Below are 7,379 nucleotides of genomic sequence, written 5' to 3' on the forward strand. Positions count from 1 at the left end.
GCTACTTTCAAACTCCCAGCTCAGCTCACTGACTGTTGACATTCTCTTCTATAGATAAATCATGGGAGAGGTTATTGGACCCTTGACTGAGTTCCCACGGCTCCCTCCATCACTTCCCTGACATTTCTATGTGATTCTGTCCTAACTGCAGGTGGCCTTGCAGGTCTCAGGAGGTGCTGAGATATACAGACTGAGGATAACTGGAGGGAGGACTCCATCTACGTGGCTAAGGGGAAGATGTCATGTAGGCTGGGGTAAGACTTTCTGGTGGTGCACTTGTCTGGGAGGTGGCCAACAGTCCTGTAAGTAGCCCCTCACCATGCTCTGTATGTAAGCCGAATACACTGACTGTTTTACCACATTAGATTCTAGCAGAACCGCACTTGAGTTTGCCTTTGGAGCCTGATAAGAGGTGGGGAGATGTTTGTTTACTTCTCCCCCATGGAAGAAATTCTCAAATCAGCATTTCTGTGAAGGAGATCAGAAGTTTGCCTTAAAAAAAATTAGATTCTATTTGTTGATGTAACTGATAAAGACGAGTTTCTAATATGCTACCTTAGTGCACTTTCTGTGACTAGAACTGAATGGCTGAGACTGGGTGTGGGGGATGTGGAAGTCAATCTTGTGAAGGAGAAAGTAAGATGGAGAGTGAGATGTGAAGGTTCCTGCTAATCGAAGACCCTACACATCGTTAGATGAAGGCCCTCCAGGGCATTAGACCTCAGATGGCTCCCAGCACACCAGTGTGTAGGGGAGTGGTTCTGATGCTTTCATTTAATTGGGAACCTGCATATACTGATGCTGAAGGTCTTTGTTCGCAGTTGGCTTTTGATCAATAAAGATGCCAGTGGCCAATGGCTGGGAAATGAGATACAGGGCGGGACCCTCGGAGTTGTGCAGGCAAAGAACCAAGGAGAGAATAGAAATCACCATGACTTTGGGGAGAGGAATGGAACAGAATTAGAGCTACAGGAGGAATATCAGCTGAAACGTAGGGGAAAGAGAAAGAGGCCACCAGAAGGGCCCAGAAGCATTTTGGGCAGCAGAGGCCAATGGGCCCCACAGAATAGCAGGGCAGCAAAGCTAAGGGTAGATTTAGGTGTTGAGATAGGAGTAAAGGGAAAACCTGTTAGCCTTGGGAGGCTGAGAAGTGCTCAACCATTGAGCTAAAAGACATATTAAAAATAAGCTAATGTATGTGTGCATCTTTCATCCGAGGATCCAAAGAGAGCCTCGGTGGATAGCTAGAACAGCATAGCCCGCCAGGAACACAAAACGGTGAAGCTAAAACTCACGACTACATCGGTGAGACAGCAAAAAGGAACCGAGGCCAAAGTGTAGCCACTTACTGCCACCACCCCCGACCCCATCTTCGTAGAAGTCCTCACAGGAGACCACACTTCCCTCATTCCTTTTGAGCTACCTTATTAGGCAGGGCTTTCATTGGAGCACGGTAATGGTGTGAGATACGATTGGCTAAGGATTTAGGGGCTTGGGATTGGTTAATATACTGTATATAAGCTTATGGGCTGCACAATAAACTCAGATCTGCTCCCTGATGTTGGCTTCCAGAGTCAGATTTCCCAGGACTTGTCATGTGACTCTGTTGCCTCTTCCCCCACTGATGTGTTAGAATGGCAGCTCTAGTCAGGACATACCACACCAGGCCCAAACAGTTCCACCTGTAAGAAGTTTAATTGGGAGAGCGAGATAGGGCGGTGGCAGAAAGAGAAGAGGGGGAGAGAGGGAGCGAGGGAGGAGCGTTCTCCATAAATATATGTATGGTGATGTGGTGGCCACGGGTAAAGTTGAGCTCAATGGATTCTGGGAATATGGCAGCTGTTGCCTTGGCAACAGGCCTGTGAGGCCCGTCTATATGCTGTGATGGGTTTTGGAGGCGCTGAAGCCAACACCCACTCCCACCCCTACCCTCCAATCCTCCATCCTATTCCCACAACTGGGTAATTTATAAAGCATAGAGGTTTATCTGAGGGTCCAAGAAACCCATCAGCATCTGCTGGCTCCAAGTGAGGGCTTCTCTCTGTGTTCTAAAGCGGCAGGAAAACAGAAGGGTGAGTGGACACAGGCTCAATAGACTGCAGCACGTTCTCTGGGAACTTTGTTCATCTCTCTATTAGCCTCTCTCTCTTCAAACCCAGGGTCTTGCACATGCTAGAAAAGCATCCTATCACTGAGATACATTAATTTTTTAAGGCAGAAACTCATTGTGTAACTCAGTTTGGTCTTCAACTCCTATGCAGCCCAGGCTGAGCTTAAACTTGAACTCAAAATTCTTCTGCCTCAAGTGTTCAGATTACTAGGTGGGTTTTTTGTTTGTTTCGTTTGTTTTTCCTACACTAAGTTGTATTAATCTTGTAATGGCCTAGTCTAATGTGGCCAACCAAGGAGTGCATCTGGCTTATTTACAGAGCATGGTGAGGGGCTACTTATAGGACTGTGGGTCACCTAAACAACTGCACAACCGGATAGTCTCCCCTGAGTTTAGAAAGGCTCACCACTTCTTAATATTTTACATTGGGAATCAAGTATCAGCAAGAGAATACCACATCCTGACCACAGCAGGTATGTAGTCTACTATGTGTGCATGTATGTGTTGAAGTAATTCCCATAAAGGAATTTGCACAGTATCACACTCACATTAGGAACCATGGGCTCCAGGAGTGGAGGAACTACTCATTCACTCAGGACCCTCCTTGTTCTCCAGCCTAGGCTCCTGTATTGAGTCAGAACTAGAGCTCAGTTCCCTGACTAAGCCCACTGACTGTCATTGAGTTTAGCCATCCCCATCTTCCACCTCCTTATCAGGAGCACAATACCATTAGCTCCTAAAGAGAACAGGATTTGGACAATTTCTTAGCTGACACAGAAAAGACCAATGTTTCCTGGGAGAGATCTCTTCATGCAGAATGACTCCTGTGTACTTTGTCACGACACCTCAGCATCCATTCCTCCACCATGTTCTCTCCCAGAAGTAGAAGGAGCTGGCTGAATACAGACTTCCATTGTGTGTCTGAGGCAGGGCTTTGTGCTGCCTATGAAGCCTGTGAGCTGAGCATCCTCCTCATTCATGGGGCCCTACTCTTTAGTTAAAGCCCACCACCCAGTTTCTCTCAGCCCAGTGTCTGTTGCTATAATAGAATTCACAGGACTGGATTATTTATGAAGAATAGAGGCTTGTTTCTGGGATTGCATCTCATGCTGCTTCAAGGAATGGAAAGAGTAGGTTGGCCCAGGAAGTGTATGCGGAAGAGGGAGGGTAAAAGGGGCGGTCCACTGTCTGCTGGCCTGCTGCCAGTAACCAACCCAGTCTTGTATGATGGAGAACTTCCTGGAGGAAGGATTAGCATACCCCAAAAGGGCCCTGTTCCCCATGGCTCAGCACGTCCAACCACATCCTCTTCCCAGCACTGTTTCACTGATGGACCAAGGTTCCAGCTCATGAACTCTTAGAGTTTCAACTCTCACACTCTTATCAGGGGTCATGGGAAGTGGCAGGCAGCTCTTTCCAGCTGGATGCCTTGCTGCTTTGTGAAAACACATGTTCTGTACTACACAGGAGATGGCTTCTGTAGGAATAAGTTTTTTCTAACCTACTTTAATAAGGGTTCAACCTCTCCTCTAGCCCACCACTCACCAGAGATAATAGAAAAGAAAAGTTACTAGGATACAGGGGAAATTTATACCTGTTTAGAAATACTTCTTTGGGGGTGAGTCCAGTCTTCATTGTCAGGATATGAGCAGTTCAGTCCTCTGGGTAGGCTGACACCACACATGAACTAGCAGCTAGCAGCAGTTCAATCCTGAAGAAACCACAAGGCTTGCCCTACTGGCCTGAGACTGTGGCAAGAAGCTACAGGAACCAAGCAAGAAGTTCTTTGGCTAATTTCACTCTAGCATCACCACAGCAAAGCTCAGGAAATCACAATGTAAGGCAAACCAAGACGTATGTGTCATTAACAAAGAATATCGAGATGGAGCAAACCAAACCAATGCTCCAGCTCCCACTGTCTGTGGGGTTGTATTTCTATCCTTCATCATATGTCCTTTCATGTGTGTGCTATAGAAAAACATCTTTTCACTTGTGTATGTTTTAGCAAAACATTCTTTCACCTGTGTGCCCCAGCAAACATCATTTGACATAACTAACTGACTTTTCAAAGAAACCACTTCAGGTCCCTGAAGGCCAGCCTTGGGCAGGGAGAGTGCATCTCCTTCTGGAGTCAGACGCAAAGAAGCCTCCTAATTCCATGCATTTTCCTCTCCCATATGGTCTTGTCTGCAATAAAGTCATTATTAAGGGTTTCTTATGAGTTGGTGTAAAATGTCTCCCATGGTCTTGGGTGTTTGAATACTTAGCTCCTAGTTATTGGAGGAGGTTGTGGAATCTTTGGGGAGGTAGAGCCTAGCTAAACAAAGTTGGTCACTGGCATCAACCTTAAGTTTATAGCTAAATTCTGCTTTCTGATCCACTCAGATGTGAGCAAACAGTCTTACCCACCTTCCTGGTTTCAATAGGCTGTGTTGTCCTCAAATGGCAAGCCAAAATGATCACTTTGTCCCTCAGTTCCTGACAGGCATTTGGTCATAGCAGCAAGAAAAGTAACTAACACAGGGTCCCAGAGGCCCATCTCCTTTGAGCAGGGCTTGAATTAGATTGCCTGTGTTTAATTGAATTTCTCTTTCTTGCCACTAAAATTTTTTCCAGAGCTCAGGAGAAGCAAACTTGTCATGCTGAGCTGATGCAAGTTCCTGTGTGCATCTGGTTTAATGAAAGTAATCAGACGAGGAGTGGCTCTAGCTGGCCAAGGCGTCCTTTTCAACATTATTTGCTGATATGAAGCGGCAGACCTATGGTAGCTCTGAGCCTCCTCCTGTTTGCAAAACAGCCAGCCACAAACAGCTCTCCTGAGAAATATGTGCAGGAATTCAGCCCAAGATGGCAATGGATGGACCGTTCTTGTGAAGTGCTGTGTGGTCTCAGCTGCCTGCTCTATGGTTTCCCCTCCATCTCTTCCTTTCTTCCTTTGAACTTCTCTTCTGATCTCAAGCAAATAAAGTTGTCACTGAAGTAAAATAGTTATTAGAAAGTAAAGTAGCGTCCTAATCTTGCTAACAAACTTAGCACATCAGAATGTTAGCTAGACTGGAAATGTAGGAAAGATGGCTGCGTTCTCACTTCCCAAGCACAATGCACTCCTACAAACTTATTTTTGACATCCATTTATTTATTATGGATTTAGTATGTGTGCTGTAGTGTGGGTGTTTGTGTGTGTGGGTGGATGGTGTTAATGAACAGGTTATTTGAATTAGATATCTCCTTCTAGTACTTGGGATTCAAGGACTGGTGCTCTGTGGTTTGGGATGGTACTCAGTCTAAAGATCCATCTCATGAAGCTTCATACACACACACACACACACACACACACACACACACACACACCACTGAGTTATCTGATCCATGAAGATGCCTGGTTCCATCTTCCATAGCAAAACTCACAGAGTTGCTTGGTTGTACAACTGGCCAAAAACCAGTCTAAGTATGTCTGAGCTTATGCATATCTATTGTTAGAAGTAAGTTTTGGGTCACAGAGAAAGAGACCACCATTCCATCTGAGGTGCCTGAACAAGGAAAACTTTACTCTTAACCAAGAGGTACTGACTTAGTTAGGGTTTCCATTGCTGTGAACAGACACCATGGCCACAGCAACTCTTTTAAAGGAAAATATTTCATTGGAGCTGGCTTAGTTTCAGTGGTTTAGTTCATTATCATCATGATGGGACAAATGGCAATGTGCAGGCAGAAATGGTGCTGGAGAAGGAGCTTAGAGTTCTACATTTTGATCTGCAGGCAGCCAGGAGACCATGTTACTGGGGATAGCTTGAGCATATATAGCCTCAAAGTTTCCCTCCATGGAGACACACTTCCTTCTACAAGGCCACACCTACTCCAACAAGGCCACACCTCCTAATAGTGCCACTCCCTATGGACCAACCATTCAAATACATGGATGTATGGGGACCAAACCTATGCCAACACCACTGGTATGCTCAGGAGATCCGACACACAGACAGAAAGTAGACTTGGTTTTTATTCTAAAGCAGTGGTCGAAAGCTGTGTCTTTCCCCATTAGCTGGGTTCTGACTTTAGTCTTTGATGATTGGCTGCTTTTTAAAAAATGGGGCAAAGGAAGTGAAGGGAAATGGGGCTATCCATTTTAATCCAAGGATGTAGCAGGATTAAAACAAAGGTTTTACTAGGTATATGAAAGATTAAAACACTGGCATAAAAGTCTCAAAGGTGGAAGAGGTTAAAAAGGTTTGATAATTCCTTGCTCTAAAACATAAGTTTTTATAGTATTTGATAGTCAAAACTAACATTTAATAATTTTTTATACTATGGTGTCATAAAAAAAAAGCAACCCGCAATTCTCACTTCAAAGGGGATAAGAAACAGTTTATTCTGGAGTCAAATATGAGCCATTATAGCCTAAAAATACAGATGTAGGTTACGCTAAAATTTGTGTTTCAATGTGGAAGCAATTTCATGAAGTTTTTACAGTAACAGAACAAAGAAAGTCATAAATCAAGACACTTTTAAATATATTGGTAGGGACATCAGAGGGACAGGTTATAGGAAAATAGGGAGAACTCTGCTATAGGCCTGAGATGTTGCCTGACAGCATTCCTAGCCCTTTGATTGGTGGAAACTAGGTTTTTGTTAATATTTTATAAAAAGTGCTTACCAGTTAATCAAAGGATGTTAGGTCCAACCCAGAGGGTGCCCAGTCAGGAGTTGTCTCTGTAGAGGGCTAAAGATGATCAAGATAAAGCCTAGTCAATTCTGGATCTGCAACATCCCAACCTCTCCAGAATCATGGGAATCCTGATCTCTCAGGCAACCCTGCAGGAGGTTTCGGTTTGCAGGTTCAGCCTCTCTCTGGGAACTTTCCATCACATGAACATGTTGGGTGCTGTGTAGGACAGGTGCACATACGGTAGAATTAGAGCCTAGTGTAGCACACTGACCAGCCAGAGGGTCACCAAGAATAAGTAGGAAGTGACAGGACACAAGTGACTAGGCAGTAAGTACTGCGGGCCAAGGGAAGAAGACTCCTGTCGCCCAGACACTCAGAGTATGATCCACATTAAGTAATGTCTTTGAAGAGTGACTAACCCGACTGAGGAATGGTGTGATGGCTTAGAAAGGCCACCTAAAGCTGGAAAGAATTGGACTCCATGTCTTGCCTCAGATTGGCCTGAGAAGAGGCTCCAGATATCGCCATAGCATGGGACAGAAACTCTGTTCAGTGTCTGAAGGTTGCTGTACATTTGGGGATGTGTCACAAGACCAGCATACA

The 7,379-nt window shown here is 44.9% G+C and overlaps 1 long non-coding RNA gene across 1 annotated transcript; it reads left to right on the forward strand.

Annotated features, from left to right (window-relative positions):
- Positions 1-1,791: 1,791 nt before the first annotated feature.
- Positions 1,792-5,095, forward strand: LOC116085251. The gene is made up of 2 exons (XR_004116464.1): positions 1,792-2,072; positions 4,727-5,095. It is a non-coding gene; the product is annotated as an uncharacterized LOC116085251 (long non-coding RNA).
- Positions 5,096-7,379: the final 2,284 nt, after the last annotated feature.

This window comes from Mastomys coucha, unplaced genomic scaffold (genome assembly GCF_008632895.1).
Source record: "Mastomys coucha isolate ucsf_1 unplaced genomic scaffold, UCSF_Mcou_1 pScaffold9, whole genome shotgun sequence".
In the NCBI taxonomy this organism is placed as follows: Eukaryota; Metazoa; Chordata; class Mammalia; order Rodentia; family Muridae; genus Mastomys; species Mastomys coucha.